Below are 22,948 nucleotides of genomic sequence, written 5' to 3' on the forward strand. Positions count from 1 at the left end.
TCCTAGCTCCAAGTGCCCTACTCCTAGGAACCCTAACCCTAGGGCGGGAAGCCCTACCCATAGGAACCCTACCCCTAGCTCCAGGTGCCCTACACATAGGAACCCTAACCCTAGGGCGGGAAGCCCTACCCATAGGAACCCTAACCCTAGCTCCAAGTGCCCTACCCATAGGAACCCTAACCCTAGCTCCAAGTGCCCTACCAATAGGAACCCTAACCCTAGCTCCAAGTGCCCTACACATAGGAACCCTAACCGTAGGGCGGGAAGCCCTATCCATAGGAACCATAACCCTAGCTCCAAGTGCCCTACCGATAGGAACCCTAACCCTAGGGCGGGAAGCGCTACCCATAGGAACCCTAACCCTAGCTCCAAGTGCCCTACCCATAGGAACCCTAACCCTAGCTCCAAGTGCCCTACCCATAGGAACCCTAACCCTAGCTCCAAGTGCCCTACACATAGGAACCCTAACCCTAGCTCCAAGTGCCCTACCCATAGGAACCCTAACCCTAGATCCAAGTGCCCTACACGTAGGAACCGTAACGCTAGGGCGGGAAGCCCTACCCATAGGAACCCTAACCCTAGGGCGGGAAGCCCTACCCATAGGAACCCTAACCCTAGCTCCAAGTGCCCTACCCATAGGAACCCTAACCCTAGCTCCAGGTGCCCTACACATAGGAACCCTAACCCTAGCTCCAAGTGCCCTACCAATAGGAATCCTAACCCTAGATCCAAGTGCCCTACACATGGGAACCCTAACCCTAGGGCGGGAAGCCCTACCCATAGGAACCATAACCCTAGCTCTAAGTGCCCTACCCATAGGAACCCTAACCCTAGGGCGGGAAGCACTACCCATAGGAATCCTAACCCAAGGGCTGGAAGCCCTACCCATAGGAACCCTAACCCTAGCTCCAAGTGCCCTACCCATAGGAACCCTAACCCTAGCTCCAGGTGCAGTACACATAGGAACCCTAACCCTAGGGCGGGAAGCCCTACCCGTAGGAACCCTAACCCTAGGGCTGGAAGCCCTACCCATAGGAACCCTAACCCTAGCTCCAAGTGCCCTACAAATAGGAACCCTAACCCTAGGTCGGGAAGCCCTACCCATAGGAACCCTAACCCTAGTTCCAAGTGCCCTACACATAGGAACCCTAACCCTAGCTCCAAGTGCCATACCCATAGGAACCCTAACCCTAGGGCGGGAAGCCCTACCATAGGAACCCTAACCCTAGGTCCAAGTGCCCTACCCATACGAACCCTAACCCTAGGGCGGGAAGCCCTACCCATAGGTACCCTAACCCTAGCTCCAAGTGCCCTACACATAGGAACCCTAACCCTAGGGCGGGAAGCCCTACCCATAGGAACCCTAACCCTAGCTCCAAGTGCCCTACCCATAGGAACCCTAACCCTAGCTCCAAGTGCCCTACCCATAGGAACCCTAACCCTAGCTCCAAGTGCCCTACCCATAGGAATCCTAACCCTAGGGCGGGAAGCCCTACCCATAGGAACCCTAACCCTAGCTCCAAGAGCCCTACCCATAGGAACCCTAACCCTAGCTCAAAGTGCCGTACCCATAGGAACCCTAACCCTAGGGCGGGAAGCCCTACCCATAGGAACCCTAACCCTAGCTCCAAGTGCCCTACCCATAGGAATCCTAACCCTAGGGCGGGAAGCCCTACCCATAGGAACCCTAACCCTAGCTCCAAGAGCCCTACCCATAGGAACCCTAACCCTAGCTCAAAGTGCCGTACCCATAGGAACCCTAACCCTAGCTCCAAGTGCCCTACCCATAGGAACCCTAACCCAAGCTCCAGGTCCCTACACATAGGAACCATAACACTAGGGCGGGAAGCCCTACCCATAGGAACCCTAACCCTAGGGCGGGAAGCACTACCCATAGGAATCCTAACCCAAGGGCTGGAAGCCCTACCCATAGGAACCCTAACCCTAGCTCCAAGTGCCCTACCCATAGGAACCCTAACCCTAGCTCCAGGTGCAGTACACATAGGAACCCTAACCCTAGGGCGGGAAGCCCTACCCGTAGGAACCCTATCCCTAGGGCTGGAAGCCCTACCCATAGGAACCCTAACCCTAGCTCTAAGTGCCCTACCCATAGGAACCCTAACCCTAGGGCGGGAAGCACTACCCATAGGAATCCTAACCCAAGGGCTGGAAGCCCTACCCATAGGAACCCTAACCCTAGCTCCAAGTGCCCTACCCATAGGAACCCTAACCCTAGCTCCAGGTGCAGTACACATAGGAACCCTAACCCTAGGGCGGGAAGCCCTACCCGTAGGAACCCTATCCCTAGGGCTGGAAGCCCTACCCATAGGAACCCTAACCCTAGCTCCAAGTGCCCTACAAATAGGAACCCTAACCCTAGGTCGGGAAGCCCTACCCATAGGAACCCTAACCCTAGTTCCAAGTGCCCTACACATAGGAACCCTAACCCTAGCTACAAGTGCCCTACCCATAGGAACCCTAACCCTAGGGCGGGAAGCCCTACCATAGGAACCCTAACCCTAGGTCCAAGTGCCCTACCCATACGAACCCTAACCCTAGGGAGGGAAGCCCTACCCATAGGTACCCTAACCGTAGCTCCAAGTGCCCTACACATAGGAACCCTAACCCTAGGGCGGGAAGCCCTACCCATAGGAACCCTAACCCTAGCTCCAAGTGCCCTACCCATAGGAACCCTAACCCTAGCTCCAAGTGCCCTACCCATAGGAACCCTAACCCTAGGGCGGGAAGCCCTACCCATAGGAACCCTAACCCTAGCTCCAAGTGCCCTACCCATAGGAATCCTAACCCTAGGGCGGGAAGCCCTACCCATAGGAACCCTAACCCTAGCTCCAAGAGCCCTACCCATAGGAACCCTAACCCTAGCTCAAAGTGCCGTACCCATAGGAACCCTAACCCTAGCTCCAAGTGCCCTACCCATAGGAACCCTAACCCAAGCTCCAGGTGCCCTACACATAGGAACCATAACCCTAGGGCGGGAAGCCCTACCCATAGGAACCCTAACCCTAGGGCGGGAAGCTGTACCCATAGGAACCCTAACCCTAGTTCCAAGTGCCCTACACATAGGAACCCTAACCCTAGGGCTGGAAGCCCTACCCATAGGAACCCTAACCCTAGCTCCAAGTGCCCTACACATAGGAAAACTAACCCTAGGGCGGGAAGCCCTACCCATAGGAAGCCTAACCCTAGGGCGGGAAGCCCTACCCATAGGAACCCTAACCCTAGCTCCAAGTGCCCTACCCATAGGAACCCTAACCCTAGGGCGGGAAGCCCTACCCATAGGAACCCTAACCCTAGCTCCAAGTGCCCTACCCATAGGAACCCTAACCCTAGCTCCAAGTGCCGTACCCATAGGAACCCTAACCCTAGCTCCAAGTGCCCTACCCATAAGAACCCTAACCCTAGGGCGGAAAGCCCTACACATAGGAAGCCAAACACTAGGTCCAAGTGCCCTACCCATAGGAACCCTAACCCTAGCTCCAAGCGCCCTACCTATAGGAACCCTAACCCTAGCTCCAAGCGCCCTACCCATAGGAACCCTAACCCTAGCTCCAAGCGCCCTACCCATAGGAACCCTAACCCTAGTTCCAAGCTCCCTACCCATAGGAACCCTAACCCTAGCTCCAAGTGCCCTACCCATAGGAACCCTAACCCTAGGGCGCGAAGCCCTACCCATAGGAACCCTAACCCTAGCTCCAAGTGCCCTACACATAGGAACCCTAACCCTAGGGCGGGAAGCCCTACCCATAGGAACCCTAACCCTAGCTCCAAGTGCCCTACTCATAGGAACCCTAAACCTAGGGCGGGAAGCCCTACCCATAGGAACCCTAACCCTAGCTCCAAGTGCCCTACCCATAGGAACCCTAACCCTAGGGCGGGAAGCCCTACCCATAGGAACCCTAACCCTAGCTCCAAGTGCCCTACACATAGGAACCCTAACCCTAGGGCGGGAAGCCCTACCCATAGGAACCCTAACCCTAGCTCCAAGTGCCCTACCCATAGGAACCCTAACCCTAGCTCCAAGTGCCCTACCCATAGGAACCCTAACCCTAGCTCCAAGTGCCCTAAACATAGGAACCCTAACCCTAGGGCGGGAAGCCCTACCCATAGGAACCCTAACCCTAGCTCCAAGTGCCCTACCCCTAGGAACCCTAACCCTAGGGCGGGAAGCCCTACCCATAGGAACCCTAACCCTAGCTCCAGGTGCCCTACACATAGGAACCCTAACCCTAGGGCGGGAAGCCCTACCCATAGGAACCCTAACCCTAGCTCCAAGTGCCCTACCCATAGGAACCCTAACCCTAGCTCCAAGTGCCCTACACATAGGAACCCTAACCCTAGGGCGGGAAGCCCTACCCATAGGAACCCTAACCCTAGGGCGGGAAGCCCTACCCATAGGAACCCTAACCCTAGCTCTAAGTGCCCTACCCATAGGAACCCTAACCCTAGCTCCAAGTGTGCTACACATAGGAACCCTAACCATAGCTCCAAGTGCCCTACCCATAGGAACCCTAACCCTAGCTCCAAGTGCCCTACACATAGGAACCCTAACCCTATGGCGGGAAGCCCTACCCATAGGAACCCTAACCCTAGCTCCAAGTGCCCTACACATAGGAACCCTAACCCTAGGGCGGGAAGCCCTACTCATAGGAACCCTAACCCTAGCTCCAAGTGCGCTACAGATAGGAACCCTAACCCTAGCTCCAAGTGCCCTACCCATAGGAACCCTAAACCTAGCTCCAAGTGCCCTACCCATAGGAATCCTAACCCTAGGGCGGGAAGCCCTACCCATAGGAACCCTAACCCTAGCTCCAAGTGCCCTACACATAGGAACCCTAACCCTAGGGCGGGAAGCCCTACCCATAGGAACCCTAATCCTAGCTCCAAGTGCCCTACTCCTAGGAACACTAACCCTAGGGCGGTAAGCCCTACCCATAGGAACCCTACCCCTAGCTCCAGGTGCCCTACACATAGGAACCCTAACCCTAGGGTGGGAAGCCCTACCCATAGGAACCCTAACCCTAGCTCCAAGTGCCCTACACATAGGAACCCTAACCCAAGCTCCAAGTGCCCTACCAATAGGAACCCTAACCCTAGCTCCAAGTGCCCTACACATAGGAACCCTAACCGTAGGGCGGGAAGCCCTACCCATAGGAACCCTGACCCTAGGGCGGGAAGCCCTACCGATAGGAACCATAACCCTAGCTCCAAGTGCCCTACCGATAGGAACCCTAACCCTAGGGCGGGAAGCCCTACCCATAGGAACCCTAACCCTAGCTCCAAGTGCCCTACCCATAGGAACCCTAACCCTAGCTCCAAGTGCCCCACCCATAGGAACCCTAACCCTAGCTCCAAGTGCCCTACCCATAGGAACCCTAACCCTAGATCCAAGTGCCCTACACATAGGAACCCTAACGCTAGGGCGGGAAGCCCTACCCATAGGAACCCTAACCCTAGGGCGGGAAGCCCTACCCATAGGAACCCTAACCCTAGCTCCAAGTGCCCTACCCATAGGAACCCTAACCCTAGCTCCAATTGCCCTACACATAGGAACCCAAACCCTTGCTCCAAGTGCCCTACCAATAGGAATCCTAACCCTAGATCCAAGTGCCCTACACATAGGAACCCTAACCCTAGGGCGGGAAGCCCTACCCATAGGAACCGTAACCCTAGCTCTAAGTGCCCTACCCATAGGAACCCTAACCCTAGGGCGGGAAGCACTACCCATAGGAATCCTAACCCAAGGGCTGGAAGCCCTACCCATAGGAACCCTAACCCTAGCTCCAAGTGCCCTACCCATAGGAACCCTAACCCTAGCTCCAGGTGCAGTACACATAGGAACCCTAACCCTAGGGCGGGAAGCCCTACCCGTAGGAACCCTAACCCTAGGGCTGGAAGCCCTACCCATAGGAACCCTAACCCTAGCTCCAAGTGCCCTACAAATAGGAACCCTAACCCTAGGTCGGGAAGCCCTACCCATAGGAACCCTAACCCTAGGTCCAAGTCCCCTACACATAGGAACCCTAACCCTAGCTCCAAGTGCCCTACCCATAGGAACCCTAACCCTAGGGCGGGAAGCCCTACCCATAGGAACCCTAACCCTAGCTCCAAGTGCCCTACCCATAGGAACCCTAACCCTAGCTCCAAGTGCCCTACCCATAGGAACCCTAACCCTAGCTCCAAGTGCCCTACACATAGGAACCCTAACCCTAGGGCGGGAAGCCCTACCATAGGAACCCTAACCCTAGGTCCAAGTGCCCTACCCATACGAACCCTAACCCTAGGGCGGGAAGCCCTACCCATAGGTACCCTAACCCTAGCTCCAAGTGCCCTACACATAGGAACCCTAACCCTAGGGCGGGAAGCCCTACCCATAGGAACCCTAACCCTAGCTCCAAGTGCCCTACCCATAGGAACCCTAACCCTAGCTCCAAGTGCCCTACCCATAGGAACCCTAACCCTAGCTCCAAGTGCCCTACCCATAGGAACCCTAACCCTAGGGCGGGAAGCCCTACCCATAGGAACCCTAACCCTAGCTCCAAGTGCCCTACCCATAGGAATCCTAACCCTATGGCGGGAAGCCCTACCCATAGGAACCCTAACCCTAGCTCCAAGAGCCCTACCCATAGGAACCCTAACCCTAGCTCAAAGTGCCGTACCCATAGGAACCCTAACCCTAGCTCCAAGTGCCGTACCCATAGGAACCCTAACCCAAGCTCCAGGTGCCCTACACATAGGAACCATAACCCTAGGGCGGGAAGCCCTACCCATAGGAACCCTAACCCTAGGGCGGGAAGCCCTACCCATAGGAACCCTAACCCTAGCTCCAAGTGCCCTACACATAGGAACCCTAACCCTAGGGCTGGAAGCCCTACCCATAGGAACCCTAACCCTAGCTCCAAGTGCCCTACACATAGGAAAACTAACCCTAGGGCGGGAAGCCCTACCCATAGGAACCCTAACCCTAGGGCGGGAAGCCCTACCCATAGGAACCCTAACCCTAGCTCCAAGTGCCCTACCCATAGGAACCCTAACCCTAGCTCCAAGTGCCCTACACATAGGAACCCTAACCCTATGGCGGGAAGCCCTACCCATAGGAACCCTAACCCTATCTCCAAGTGCCCTACACATCGGAACCCTAACCCTAGGGCGGGAAGCCCTACTCATAGGAACCCTAACCCTAGCTCCAAGTGCGCTACAGATAGGAACCCTAACCCTAGCTCCAAGTGCCCTACCCATAGGAACCCTAAACCTAGCTCCAAGTGCCCTACCCATAGGAACCCTAACCCTAGGGCGGGAAGCCCTACCCATAGGAACCCTAACCCTAGCTCCAAGTGCGCTACAGATAGGAACCCTAACCCTAGCTCCAGGTGCCCTACCCATAGGAACCCTAACCCTAGGCAGGGAAGCCCTACCCATAGGAACCCTAACCCTAGCTCCAAGTGCCCTACACATAGGAACCCTAACCCTAGCTCCAAGTGCCGTACACATAGAAACCCTAACCCTAGGGCGGGAAGCCCTACCCATAGGAACCCTAACCTTAGCTCCAAGTGCCATACTTATAGGAACCCTAACCCTAGGGTGGGAAGCCCTACCCATAGGAACCCTTACCCTAGCTCCAAGTGCCCTACACATAGGAACCCTAACCGTAGGGCGGGAAGCCCTACCCATAGGAACCCTAACCCTAGCTCCAAGTGCCCTACCCATAGGAACCCTAACCCTAGGGCGGGAAGCCCTACATATAGGAACCCTAACCCTAGGGCGGGAAGCCCTACCCATAGGAACCCAACCCTAGCTCCAAGTGCCCTACACATAGGATCCCTAACCCTAGGGCGGGAAGCCCTACCAATAGGAACACTAACCCTATCTCCAAGTGCCCTACCCATAGGAACCCTAACCCTAGGGCGGGAAGCCCTACCCATCGGAACCCTAACCCTAGCTCCAAGTGCCCTACCCATAGGAACCCTAACCCAAGGGCGGGAAACCGTACATATAGGAACCCTAACCCTAGGGCGGGAAGCCCTACCCATAGGAACCCTAACCCTAGCTCCAAGTGCCCTACACATAGGAACCCTAACCCTAGGGCGGGAAGCCCTACCCATAGGAACCCTAACCCTAGGTCCAAGTCCCCTACACATAGGAACCCTAACCCTAGCTCCAAGTGCCCTACCCATAGGAACCCTAACCCTAGGGCGGGAAGCCCTACCCATAGGAACCCTACCCCTAGCTCCAGGTGCAGTACACATAGGAACCCTAACCCTAGGGCGGGAAGCCCTACCCGTAGGAACCCTAACCCTAGGGCTGGAAGCCCTACCCATAGGAACCCTAACCCTAGCTCCAAGTGGCCTACAAATAGGAACCCTAACCCTAGGTCGGGAAGCCCTACCCATAGGAACCCTAACCCTAGGTCCAAGTCCCCTACACATAGGAACCCTAACCCTAGCTCCAAGTGCCCTACCCATAGGAACCCTAACCCTAGGGCGGGAAGCCCTACCCATAGGAACCCTAACCCTAGCTCCAAGTGCCCTACCCATAGGAACCCTAACCCTAGCTCCAAGTGCCCTACCCATAGGAACCCTAACCCTAGCTCCAAGTGCCCTACACATAGGAACCCTAACCCTAGGGCGGGAAGCCCTACCATAGGAACCCTAACCCTAGGTCCAAGTGCCCTACCCATACGAACCCTAACCCTAGGGCGGGAAGCCCTACCCATAGGTACCCTAACCCTAGCTCCAAGTGCCCTACACATAGGAACCCTAACCCTAGGGCGGGAAGCCCTACCCATAGGAACCCTAACCCTAGCTCCAAGTGCCCTACCCATAGGAACCCTAACCCTAGCTCCAAGTGCCCTACACATAGGAACCCTAATCCTAGGGCGGGAAGCCCTATCCATAGGAACCCTAACCCTAGGGCGGGAAGCCCTACCTATAGGAACCCTAACCCTAGCTCCAAGTGCCCTACCCATAGGAACCCTAACCCTAGGGCGGGAAGCCCTACCCGCAACACCGCGGTCCTGCTCTCCGGCAGGAGCCCTGCAGGCCCGCGGTCCCACTCTCCCGCCCAAGCGCAGCAACCCCGCAGCCGCACTCTCTTCACTCACAGCCCCGCAACCCTGCAGCCCCACTCGCTGGACTGGAGCCCGCAAAATCGCGATCCCGCCGGCAACCCCACACCCCCGCTCTTCTGGCAGGAGCCCGCAACCATGGAGCCACGGTCCCCTGGCAGGAGCCCTGAGACTCCTGCTACCCAGCCAAGAGCCCAGCAACCCGGTGTCCCGCTCCCCCACCCAAGTGCAGAAGCCCCGCAGCCCCACTCTCTTGGCCTGGAGCCTGCAACCCTGTGTGATGGAGTAGGGGCTGTCTGTGTGGGGTTGGGAGAGCCGGGGAGGACTTTAGGTGAGGGACAGGTATTCAGCCTGTAACCTGAGCTAGGCAGGGGGGAGGGGAGGTCAACACCTTTGCCAGGGGAGCTAGACAAAGAAAAAGAGCCGAGTGGAGAGGGGGAGTCAGTTTCAGATTGGGGCTGGATGGTGGGAGTTCAGGGAATCCTAGGCTGGGATCCAAGCACCGTGAACCCCAGAAAGGCAAGATTGAGAGGTCCTGGCTCTGAACACTAGCTCTGCTGTAGCCTGTGCTCCTGTTTTTCAATAAACCTTCTGTTTTACAGGCTGGCTGAGAGTCCCTGTGAGTCCGAGGAAGAGGGGTGCAGGGCCGGACTCCCCCACACTCCGTGACAGTCTCCAACACCTTCAGTTGGCACCTTTGCAGAGGAGGGGCCCAGGCCATCAGTTGCAAGGAGACAGAGTGTCAGGCATTTAGGTGCACTGGTCTCTTGCTTTGCTAGATACTTAAGAACTGCATAGGGGACACTGAGGCACCAACACAGCATTCACAGACCCCCAGTAAGAACAGTCCCCCTTCGTCACATCTCTCTCCCCCCTTCGAGACCGAACTGAGTGGGGTCACTTCAGCCAGTGACCTGGGGAAGTTCGAACCCACCTACATTCCCATGGATGCCCCAGGATCCCCCCAGTTATGGGGGAAGAGTTACCCCAGGCCATTCCAGTTTCCTGCCCCCCTTTAGGTCGGGGGGACTCAAGGGCACTCGCAGTTGGCAGGTGGAAAGGCTTATGCAGCCCAGGGCTTTTTGTCACTCCAATACCCCTGGGGTTCAAGCTGGGCTGGGGTCTTCTCAACGCGTTCCAGTCTGGGGGGGCTGTGATTTGGGCTCTCTTGGTTCAGAGCCCTTTCGTAAAGCAGAGTTGCACTGTTAAGCCCTTTGTTAGAGCTCCTTCCGTGAAAATAGCAAAACATGACCCTTTTCGCTGCGAGCGAGGAACGTCTAATGGAATCGTCCTCCTTCTGCAATTCTGATACACTGCTGAGTAATTGGCAGTTCTACGTTGTGAAAACAGTGAAACATGAGAAATTCACTGCAGATTATTGGGAAGCACGAATTCCTCCTGCTCCCATCCTAAAATTGCTATTCGGATGCACAGCTAGCAACTTGACCGAGCTACGCTGTGAAAACAGCTATACCTGAGCAATATTCATTCGAAATCACTCGTAGGCATGAATTTCTTCTGGAAACACGCTAAAAATGCTATTCGGTTCCACTGCTGGCTATTTGGAAGAGCTCCGTTTGTGAAAATTCCTAAAAAGGAGACGTTCAGTGCAAACCACTGCTAGGCAACACTTTCTCCTAGACCCATCTTACCAATGCTATTCCGATGCATTGCTGGCAATTTGGCAGAGATCCGTTTGGGAAAACAGCGAAATGTGAGAAATTCATTGCGGATTATTAGTAGTCATGAATTTCTCCTGGTACCATCCTAAAATTGATATCAAACTGCACTGCTGTCAATTTGACAGAGGTACGATTTCAAAGAAGGTTTCAAAGCAGCTAAACATGAGAAAGGATTCCACATCATTGGTAAGCACGACTTCCTCCTGTTCCCATCCTAAATTTGCTATTCGGATGCACAGCAACAACATGACCGAGATACGCTGTGAAAACAGCTACACATGAGCAATTCATTCCAAATCACTCGTAGGCACGAATTGCTCCTGGAACCATCCTACAAATGTTATTCGATTACACTCCTGCCCATTTGGCAGAGATCCGTTTGTGAAAATAGCTAAACCTCAGAAATTCAGTCAAAATGTAAGCTAGGCACATGAAAAGAGCTAATGAAGAATTATTAAACCCACATCAGTGCTAGACACGACTTTCCCCTTGAACCAACCTCCAATTGCTATTCGAAAGCACTGGTGGCTATTTGGCAGAGTTCCTTTCGTGAAAATTGCTAAAAAGGAGACGTTCAGTGCAAAGCACTGCTAGGCAACACTTTCTCCTGGAACCATTTTACAAATGCTATTCGGTTGCATTGCTGGCCATAAGACTAATCTGCGTGTGTGAAAATGGAAAATATGAGAAATTCGAATCATAGTGCAGCTACAGACAAGAGCAATGTCTAGCTACAAGGGGATCCAGTCCATTTGAAATGTACGCTGTTTCAGAAAAGGAAAATAGGAGAATATGAGAAAATATGAGAAATTATGAGAAATTCGTTCAGGATCACTGCTAGGCACCGATTTATCTGAGAATCGTCTTTCACAAGCCAATAGCATCCCCTGCTGGACATTTGGTAAAGATTCCTTTCGTGAACCTTGCTAAACATGAGCCAGTCATTGCAGCTCACTGATAGGTACGAATTTCTCTTTGAAATAGCCACAAAATAGCATTCGGTTGCACTGTTAAGCCCTTTGTTAGAGCTCCTTCCGTGAATATAGCAAAACATGACCCTTTCGAGCCTTATCTCTGCGAGCGAGGAAAGTCTAATGGAATCGTCCTCCTTCTGCAATTCTGATGCACTGCTGAGTATTTGGCAGTGCTACATAACTAATAGATTTTTCTCTCCTAATAATCGTCTGCCTTTTTGAGTTCCCACTTCCTAGCAGAAAATTACGGCTTTCAGGTACTCTCTATACTTGAATTCTTTAAAAATAACCTAATCTGCTAATGTTTACTCTTCAGGGACGTAATCTCAGTCGAGTCAGAAGTCTTTGATATAGGTGAGCAAATCTGCTGTGGAAATAAACTGGTAGTCGGCCATTGATTTTAAAGACGCTCGAATCATAGTGCAGCTACAGACAAGAGCAATGTCTAGCTACAAGGGGACCCAGTCCATTTGAAATGTACGCTGTTTCAGAAAAGGAACTAGAAATGGGTTCAAAGCCTACAGCTACCCACAGCTCACAGGTATTTGACTCATGGGGTTGGTTTTGGGCCGCTCTAGAGACAGCGATTAGCCAACTATCTAAAGTTTAGGGTGTTCAGATGCACGGATCTATCTATCTATCTATCTATCTATCTATCTATCTATCTATCTATCACGAACACTAATAAGCATCTTTAATTTTTCTTGTTTAAGCAATGCCATTGGAACTGCGGCAGTTTTACTGACAACATTACTGAAAAGTTCTACAGTTACCTTATCTATCTACAGATCTAGCTATCCATAAACACTAATGAGCATCTTTAATTTTTCTGGCTTAAGAATTTCCATTTGAACTCCTCCTGGTCTACTTACAACTTTTCTCCACATTGATCTATCTAGCGATCTAGCTAGCTGTCTAGCGACCTAGACAGCTATCTAATCACTAAAACTAATGAGCTTTTATTTTTCTTGTTTACGCATTTCCAGCGGAACTTCCCCTGTTTCACTGACAAGTATCAGAGGGGTAGCTGTGTAAGTCTTAGGTTATATTTAATAATGTCTTATGTATTCAGGTGCCTGTCTGATCCGATAGCTAGCTAGCTAGATTGCTAGATCGAGTAACTGAATAACGCTTGAGTAAAGCTATCAGGAAAACAGGGACTCTTACAAAGAGAAAAAGTAAAGCTTCTTATCACTGTTCGTGATTAGTTAGCTCCATCGATCGAGCTAGAGCGAGAGACAGACAGTGTAACTGTATAAATCTTGAGAAATGCTGTCAGTGAAACAGGGGAAGTTCCATTTGTAATTGTAAACCGTACACAAGAAAAATAAAAGGTGCTCATTAGTGTTTGTGATTAGATAGATAATTAGATCGCTAGACAGCTAGCTAGATCGCTACGTTGTTAAAAGTGAATAAAGTTGTAAGTAGAACAGAGGGAGCTCAAATGGAAACGCTTAAACAAGAAAAATTAAAGATGCTTATTAGTGTTCGTGATTAGATAGATAGATAGCTATTGCATCTGCACACACTAAACTTTAGGTAGTTGCAGAGGAGCTCTGTCTCCAGAACGGCAAAAACCAAAACCCTGCGCCAATACCTGTGGCTGATGGTATCTGCAGGCTTTGAAACCATTTCTAGGTCCTTTTCTGAAAGAGCGTACATTTCAAATGGTCCCCCGCGCGTACCTGGACATAGATCTAGTCTGCAGCTGCCCTATTAATCGAGCGTGGGTGTCTTTCAAATCACTGGCCGACTAACTCTTCATTTCTACAGCAGATTTGCTCAAAGACTCCTGTCCCGACTGAGATTCCATACCTCAAGTTGTTTTTAAAGAATTCGAGAAACAGAAAGAATGTAATAAGCCGTATTTTGAAACTAGGAAGGGTGAACTCAAAAAGACAGACGACTTTTCCAATAAAGGCATTAAAAAGTCAGGCACGAGAATGAGCCTAGGAAACTTCATTCCAGAGACTAATTCTTTCCAAAGCTCCAAGGGCCTGTATAGAGAGGCTAATATTACAAGCAGCAGCTTAGCCATAGCTAGATTAAAATGGCTCTATAGCTGTGTAGGCATACACATAGATTGCTGTTACAGCTCAAACTCAGACACCTAGGTAGTGGAGACTAAGTGAAATCCTGACTGTAAACCCAGTAAACTATACAATTTGGAACTGTATGAAGTAAAATTGGAATGCATGTTCCTCTAAACCTGGGCTAGACAACCTATGGCACGTGTGCCGAAGGCTGCACAGAAGCTGATTTTCAGTGGCACTCACACTGCCCGGTCCTCGCCACCAATTCGAGGCAGAGGATTATGGGGAGGGTGGCGCTGTCCATTTTAATTTCAATATAGATGAAGCGTCTTCATCATTTAAGAAACCTTATTTACTATACATACAAACAAAGTTTAGTGTCAGAGGGGTAGCCGTGTTAGTCTGGTTCTGTAAAAGCAGCAAAGAATCCTGTGGCACCTTATAGACTAACAGACGTTTTGCAGCATGAGCTTTCGTGGGTGAACACCCACTTCTTCGGATGCAATTAGTTTAGTTATACATTTTAGACATAAAGAAAGAGACCTTCTGAAAACCTTGATATGTATTTCGGTTACGCGAAACCTCAAAAATGAGTGACTAAATGAAGACTGGGCACAGCTCTTCTGAAACGGTGCCGAGCCCTGCTGTAGCCAGTCTTATTGCACGACAGAGAGAGTTTTTCCTAGAAACCAGCAGAGGGTGCTGTTGCCTTGTCAAGGCTCTTTCCTTGAGGCTTTTGAAAAAGCTCCGGTGAAGTAGTTTATTTTTCAAGAGCGCTATGCTAAATGGACTAGAAAAATGCCACGAAATGAGCTGCCCGGGGAGCGGGCGCGTACGGACGGTCGCGCGCCGGCCGGAGGAGCGTGGATCCCGCTCCCTCGGTGGGTCCGCGGGGTCCAGAACATAGAAAAGACTTTACAAAAGAGGTGATCCATTCTAATTCTCTCCGAAGTAACAGAGCAGGCTATAAACACTACTATAGCGACTCATTGAAATAGTCACTGCCAGACATGGACTTCTTGTCCTCAGGCGCTCTCTGAACTCTTCCCGGCTACGTTCTCAGCCATACTCTATTTTGGTGACAAAACCCTCTTAGTTGTCTCTCTTCAGAACCACAACTATTTCGTGCATCTCCACAATAAATGTCGCAGAGACCCTCTTCTCGAGCTGTCCCACATTAGTAAGACTTCACCATAGGCGACAGGTACAGTATTGTCTCGCTCTCCGGGACCAAGCTCCGCAACCCCTTTCTCCCTCTCCTCCGGCTGTAGCTCCACATCCCCGCGGCCCTCTCCCCCGGCCAGAACCTCGCAACTTCAGAGCTCCCAGCCGGAGCCCCACAACCCCGCGGTCCCGCTCCCCCGCCCAAGTACAGAAACCCCGCAGCCACACTCTCTTGTCCCGGAGCCCCGCAACCCTCCACCCCCAGTCGCCGGACCGGAGCCGGCAACCCTGCAGGCCCCGTTCTCTCGGTCAGAGGCTCGCAACCCCGCACTCTGGCCGGAACCCCGTAACCCGGCAGCCCCGCTCTCCCGGCAGGAGGCCCGCAACCTAGCAGACCCGTGCTCCCGGCCGGAGCCCCCAACCCCTTGGTTCCGCATCCCCGGCCGGACCTCCGCATCCCCGCGATCCCGTTGTCCCGGCCAAGCGCGGCAAGTCCTGCGGCTCCGTTTCCCCGACCGGAGCACGGCCACCCCTTCGTCCCGCTCCCACCGGCCGGAGCTCCGCGTCCCCGCCAGAACCTCGCAACCCCAGAGCTCCCGGTCAGAGGCTCACAACCCCGCAGCCCCCCTCTCTGGCCGGAACCCCGTAACCCCGCAGCCCCGCTCTCCCGACCAGAGCCCCGCAACACCGCGTCCCGCTACCCAGGCTGGAGCCCCGCCACCCAGCAGACCCGTTCTCCCGGCCGGATCTCCGCAACCCCTTGGTCCCGCATCTCCGGCCGGACCTCCGCATCCCCGCGATCCCGCTGTCCCGGCCGAGCGCGGCAAGTCCCGCGGCTCCATTTCCCCGACCGGAGCACGGCAACCCCCGCCCCGCTCTCCCGGCCAGAGCCCTGCCACCCCATAGTCCCGCTCACCCGGCTGGAGTCCGCAACTCCCCAGACCTACTCTCACCGCTGGAGCCCCGGGGCACCGACACGCTGGACAGAGCCCCGCCAACCCGGACAGAGCCCGGCTAACGCAGACCGAGCCCCGCAACACTGAGTCCTGCTCTCCCGGCAGGAGCCCTGCAACCCCGTGGTCCCACTCCCCAGACCAAGTGCAGCAACCACTCTCTCCACTCAGAGCCCCACAACCCTGCAGCCCCACTCGCCGGACCGGAGCCCCACAAAACCGCGATCCCCCGGCAACCCCGCACCCCCGCTCTTCTGGCAGGAGCCCGCAACCATGGAGCCCCGCTCTCCTGGCAGCAGCCCCGCAACTCCTTGGTCCCGCTCCCCCGGCCGGAGCTCCGCATGCCAGCGATCCGGCTGTCCCAGCTGAGCGCAGCAAGTCCCGCGGATCCGCTCCCACGGCCAGAACCCCGCAAGCCCGCGGTCCCGCTCCCCCGCCAGAACCACGCAACTCCGCAGGCCCACTCTCCTCGCTGGAGCCCCAGGGCCCCGACACCCCAGCCAGATCCCGTCACCCTGTGGTCCCGCTCTCCCGGCAGGAGCCCCACAACTCCGGCGCCCCGGTGCCCGGACACCCCGGAGAGAGCCCCGCTACCCCGGACAGAGCCCCCCCAACCCCGCGGTCCTGCTCTCCCGGCATCACCCCTGCTAGGGCTCCGCAACCCTTGTGACAAAGGTGGACTGTTCCTACTGGGGTCTGTGAATGCTGTGTTGGTGCCTCAGTGTCCCCTATGCAGTTCTTAAGTATCTAGCAAAGCAAGAGGCCAGTGCACCTAAATGCCCGACACTCTGTCTCCTAGCAACTGCTGGCCTGGGCCCCTCCTCTGCAAAGGTGCCAACTGAAGGTGTTGGAGACAAAGAGATCAGGTGACCTCCTGGCCGGGGAAAGGGGCTGAGCAGAGAGGAGGGACTGGAGGGAGTTGGGGAGACTGGAGCTGGCTCGGGGAGGAAGGGGAGGACAGACAGGGCTCTGATCTCGCAATGGGGCTGTGGGGCTCCTGGGGCCCCAAGATGGGCCTAACAGCGGGGATCTGGTTCTCTGTGCCTGCAAGACCTGTGTTGCACTGTGTTCCTGGCATCTGAATAAACCACCTGCTTTACTGGCTGTGCCCGTGTCCCAGTACCCAGTGACCTTCCTCACATCTACGTCCAGGGGAACAAGGCACTCTATCCAGAGGGGCAGCCCCGTGCCCATCCTGTAAACCCAAACTTCGGAGCCTGGAGCATCCAGCCCCCCAAGAGGAACTGACCTGGGGCCCTCCTCCCTCCTTCCCAGGTGGAACGCTGCCAGCCCCCCTTTCCTGGGAATGTTGCCCCTCATCTGACTGGGTCTTTACCCAGTCAAACCTCTGCGGGTTGGGTCTGCTCGGTCTGCCTCTGAGAGTCCTGGTGAATCGCAGGAAGCTGGGGGTGCAGGACGCTGACTCCCCCACACTCCGTGACAGCTGGTGGCAGGGGCGGAATGTACTGCACCCCGTGGACGGCGCTTCCTGCAGTAAGTGACTAGGGAGCAGTAAAACGAAGGGGCGATTTCAGGAGGCAATTAACCCCGGGAGCGTGTGACCAGCACAAAGGACTTTGCAGTAACAGGGTCCCCGGGGGATTGCAGGAGCAGTCTCAGGGGCGGAGGACTCTGCAGCACGACCCTGGCCGAGAGGGAGTGACCTGAAGAAGGGCTGGTGCACGAGGGGTCTCCCTGGAACCGGTGGGAAGCTGAGAGCACACGCCGGCGAGTGGCCAGCAGGAAGATATATGCTAAGCACCTTAAGAAAGACCTGGTGGAGCTGTGCAGGCAGAGGGGGCTGCGCATTGGGAGGTCCACCAAAGACCAGCTAATTGCCCAGCTGGAGGAGAAGGATCGCTTGGGTGAACCGAGCCCTGTCCCAGAGGGAAGCCGCCCAACAGATACAGTGTGGGCCGCGGGGCCTGACATGGCTGGGAGGGGCCAGACTGCTGCCGAGGACACCCCGAGACCCTGCCCACCTATACCTATGGGAGGGGTTGGGGGAAGCCCAGTGAATACTGAGGGCACCCTGAGCCGGCGGCCAGCAGGGGATCGTCCCGGCAGAACTCCCCGTCCCTGGAACAGATGCGGTTGGAATATGACAGAGGAGTGGAGGAGGCAAGAACTGAAGGAGCGGGAGAACCAGCATAAACACGAGGAGAACCAGCGCCAGCATGAGCTGGAACTGGCCCGGCTGAGGAGCAGCGGGGCCCCGGCTACGGTGAGCGAGGTGGGACCCAAGCCTACAAAAATCTTTGCTAAAGGCTTCCTGGCCCGGCGTAAGGAGTGGAAGGACATAGATACCTTCCTGACGGCCTTTGAGAATACCTGCGAGCTGCACAGGGTTGACCCTGCAGACAGGATCCCGTTTCTAACCCCCTTATTGGACTCCACAGCCGTGGAGGTGTACAGCCGAATGAAAGGGGCGGAGTCAGGGGACTATGAACTGTTCAAACAGGCCCTGCTCCACGAGTTTGGGCTGACTCCTGCGATGTACAGGAAGAGGTTCCGGAACAACATAAAACCCGTGAGGTCCCATACCTACAACTGGTCAACCGGGCGAAGGGGTATGCCCACAAGTGAACAGCTGGGGCCCAAACTAAAGAGGACATGCTTGACCTATACATACTGGAGCACCTGTATGAGCAGTGCCCGTCTGACCTGAGGCTGTGGTTGATGGACCAGGAGCCTGAGAACCCGCAGCACGCAGGCCAGCTGGTCGACCGATTTGTGGACAGTCGGGCAGGGAATAGCAGGGAGAAGTCTCGAAGGAGCAGGCCTGCCTCAACGCAGCGAGAAAGTCACCATGGGACCTCCCAGCAGGGGCCTATGGAGAACCCCCACCAAAGGGGAACATCCAGCGTCAGGTCCATCCGACCCACTCGAGGGGACCCACGAGACATGGGCTGCTATCAATGTGGCCAACGAGGCCACATATGGGCCCAATGCCCCAAGCTCAGGGACAGACCGAGCAGACTCAACCCACAGAGGGTTGACTGGGTAAAGACCCAGTCGGATGAGAGGCAACGTTCCCAGGAAAGGGGGGCTGGCAGCGTTCCACCTGGGAAGGAGGGAGGAGGGCCCCAGGTCAGCTCCTCTGGGGGGCTGGATGCTCCAGGCTCCGAGTTTTGGGTTTACAGGGTGGGCACGAGGCTACCCCTCCGGAGAGAGTGCCTTCTTCCCCTGGAGGTAGATGGGATGAAGGTCACTGGGTACTGGGACACGGGCGCAGAGGTGACGCTGGCCCGGCCTGGGGTGGTGGCCCCAGATTGGATGGTGCCCAACACCTACCTGCCCCTGAGGGGTGTGAGCGGGACACCATTCAAGGTGCCCGTGGTGAGGGTACACCTGAAGTGGGGGGCCAAGGAGGGCCCCAAGGAGGTGGGGGTACACCCACATTTGCCCACAGAGGTGTTAATGGGGGGGGGGACCTCGAGGACTGGCCAAGTAACACCCATAGGAACCCAAACCCTAGGGCGGGAAGCCCTACCCATAGGAACCCTAACCCTAGCTCCAAGTGCCCTACCATAGGAACCCTAACCCTAGCTCCAAGTGCCCTACACATAGGAACCCTAACCCTAGGGCGGGAAGCCCTACCCATAGGAACCCTAACCCTAGCTCCAAGTGCCCTACCCATAGGAACCCTAACCCTAGGGCGGGAAGCCCTACCCATAGGAACCCTAACCCTAGCACCAAGTGCCCTACACATAGGAACCCTAACCCTAGGGCGGGAAGCCCTACGCATAGGAACCCTAACCCTAGCTCCAAGTGCCCTACACATAGGAACCCTAACCGTAGGGCGGGAAGCCCTACCCATAGGAACCCTAAGCCTAGCTCCAAGTGCCCTACCCATAGGAACCCTAACCCTCGCTCCAAGTGCCCTACCCATAAGAACCCTAACCCTAGCTCCAAGTGCCCTACCCATAGGAACCCTAACCCTAGCTCCAAGTGCCCTACCCATAGGAACCCTAACCCTAGATCCAAGTGCCCTACACATAGGAACCCTAACCCTAGCTCCAAGTGCCCTACAAATAGGAACCCTAATCCTAGCTCCAAGTGCCCTACCCATAGGAAACCTAACCCTAGATCCAAGTGCCCTACAAATAGGAACCCTAATCCTAGCTCCAAGTGCCCTACACATAGGAACCCTAACCCTAGCTCCAAGTACCCTACCCATAGGAACCCTAACCCTAGCTCCAAGTGCCCTACAAATAGGAACCCTAATCCTAGCTCCAAGTGCCCTACACATAGGAACCCTAACCCTAGCTCCAAGTGCCCTACCCATAGGAAACCTAACCCTAGATCCAAGTGCCCTACACATAGGAACCCTAACCCTAGGGCGGGAAGCCCTACCCATAGGAACCCTAACCCTAGCTCCAAGTGCCCTACACATAGGAACCCTAACTCTAGGGCGGGAAGCCCTACCCATAGGAACCCTAACCCTAGGGCGGGAAGCCCTACCCATAGGATCTCTAACCCTAGCTCCAAGTGCCCTACTCATAGGAACACTAACCCTAGGGCGGGAAGCCCTACCCATAGGAACCCTAACCCTAACTCCCAGTGCCCTACCCATAGGAACCCTAACCCTAGGGCTGGAAGCCCTACCCATAGCAATCCTAACCCTAGGGCGGGAAGCCCTACCTATAGGAACCCAAACCCTAGCTCCAAGTGCCCTACCCATAGGAACCCTAACCCTAGCTCCAGGTGCACTACACATAGGAACCCTAACCCTAGGGCGGGAAGCCCTACCCATAGGAACCCTAACCCTAGGGCGGGAAGCCCTACCCATAGGAACCCTAACCCTAGCTCCAAGTGCCCTACACATAGGAACCCTAACCCTAGGGCGGGAAGCCCTACCCATAGGAACCCTAACCCTAGCTCCAAGTGCCCTACCCATAGGAACCCTAACCCTAGCTCCAAGTGCCCTACCCATAGGAACCCTAACCCTAGCTCCAAGTGCCCTACCCATAGGAACCCTAACCCTAGCTCCAAGTGCCCTACCCATAGGAACCCTAACCCTAGCTCCAGGTGCCCTACACATAGGAACCATAACCCTAGGGCGGGAAGCCCTACCCATAGGAACCCTAACCCTAGGGCGGGAAGCCCTACCCATAGGAACCCTAATCCTAGCTCCAAGTGCCCTACACATAGGAACCCTAACCCTAGGGCGGGAAGCCCTACCCATAGGAACCCTAACCCTAGCTCCAAGTGCCCTACACATAGGAAACCTAACCCTAGGGCGGGAAGCCCTAACCATAGGAACCCTAACCCTAGCTCCAAGTGCCCTACCCATAGGAACCCTAACCCTAGGGCGGGAAGCCCTACCCATAGGAACCCTAACCCTAGCTCCAAGTGCCCTACCCATAGGAACCCTAACCCTAGCTCCAAGTGCCGTACCCATAGGAACCCTAACCCTAGCTCCAAGTGCCCTACCCATAAGAACCCTAACCCTAGGGCGGAAAGCCCTAGACATAGGAAGCCAAACACTAGGTCCAAGTGCCCTACCCGTAGGAACCCTAACCCTAGCTCCAAGTGCCCTACCCATAGGAACCCTAACCCTAGCTCCAAGTTCCCTACCCATAGGAACCCTAACCCTAGCTCCAGGTGCCCTACCCATTGGAACCCTAACCCTAGGGCGGGAAGCCCTACCCATAGGAACCCTAACCCTAGCTCCAAGTGCCCTACCCATAGGAACCCTAACCCTAGCTCCAAGTGCCCTACCCATAGGAACCCTAACCCTAGTTCCAAGTGCCCTACCCATAGGAACCCTAACCCTAGCTCCAACTGCCCTACCCATAGGAACCCTAACCCTAGGGCGGGAAGCCCTACCCATCGGAACCCTAACCCTAGCTCCAAGTGCCCTACACATAGGAACCCTAACCCTAGGGCGGGAAGCCCTACCCATTGGAACCCTAACCCTGGCTCCAAGTGCCCTACACATAGGAACCCTAACCCTAGGGCGGGAAGCCCTACCCATAGGATCCCTAACCCTAGCTCCAAGTGCCCTACTCATAGGAACCCTAACCCTAGGGCGGGAAGCCCTACCCATAGGAACCCTAACCCTAGCTCCAAGTGCCCTACCCATAGGAACCCTAACCCTAGCTCCAGGTGCACTACACATAGGAACCCTAACCCTAGGGCGGGAAGCCCTACCCATAGGAACCCTAACCCTAGCTCCAAGTGCCCTACACATAGGAACCCTAACCCTAGGGCGGGAAGCCCTACCCATAGGAACCCTAACCCTAGCTCCAAGTGCCCTACACATAGGAATCCTAACCCTAGCTCCAAGTGCCCTACCCATAGGAACCCTAACCCTAGGGCGGGAAGCCCTACCCATAGGAACCCTAACCCTAGCTCCAAGTGCCCTACCCATAGGAACCCTAACCCTAGGGCGGGAAGCCCTACCCATAGGAACCCTAACCCTAGCTCCAAGTGCCCTACACATAGGAACCCTAACCCTAGGGCGGGAAGCCCTACCCATAGGAACCCTAACCCTAGCTCCAAGTGCCCTACCAATAGGAACCCTAAACCTAGCTCCAAGTGCCCTACACATAGGAACCCTAACCCTAGGGCGGGAAGCCCTACCCATAGGAACCCTAACCCTAGGGCGGGAAGCCCTACCCATAGGAACCCTAATCCTAGCTCCAAGTGCCCTACACATAGGAACCCTAACCCTAGGGCGGGAAGCCCCACCCATAGGAACCCTAACCCTAGCTCCAAGTGCCCTACACATAGGAAACCTAACCCTAGGGCGGGAAGCCCTACCCATAGGAACCCTAACCCTAGCTCCAAGTGCCCTACCCATAGGAACCCTAACCCTAGGGCGGGAAGCCCTACCCATAGGAACCCTAACCCTAGCTCCAAGTGCCCTACCCATAGGAACCCTAACCCTAGCTCCAAGTGCCGTACCCATAGGAACCCTAACCCTAGCTCCAAGTGCCCTACCCATAAGAACCCTAACCCTAGGGCGGAAAGCCCTAGACATAGGAAGCCAAACACTAGGTCCAAGTGCCCTACCCGTAGGAACCCTAACCCTAGCTCCAAGTGCCCTACCCAT

The sequence above is a fragment of the Mauremys mutica genome, chromosome 2, assembly GCF_020497125.1.
Source record: "Mauremys mutica isolate MM-2020 ecotype Southern chromosome 2, ASM2049712v1, whole genome shotgun sequence".
In the NCBI taxonomy this organism is placed as follows: domain Eukaryota; kingdom Metazoa; phylum Chordata; order Testudines; family Geoemydidae; genus Mauremys; species Mauremys mutica.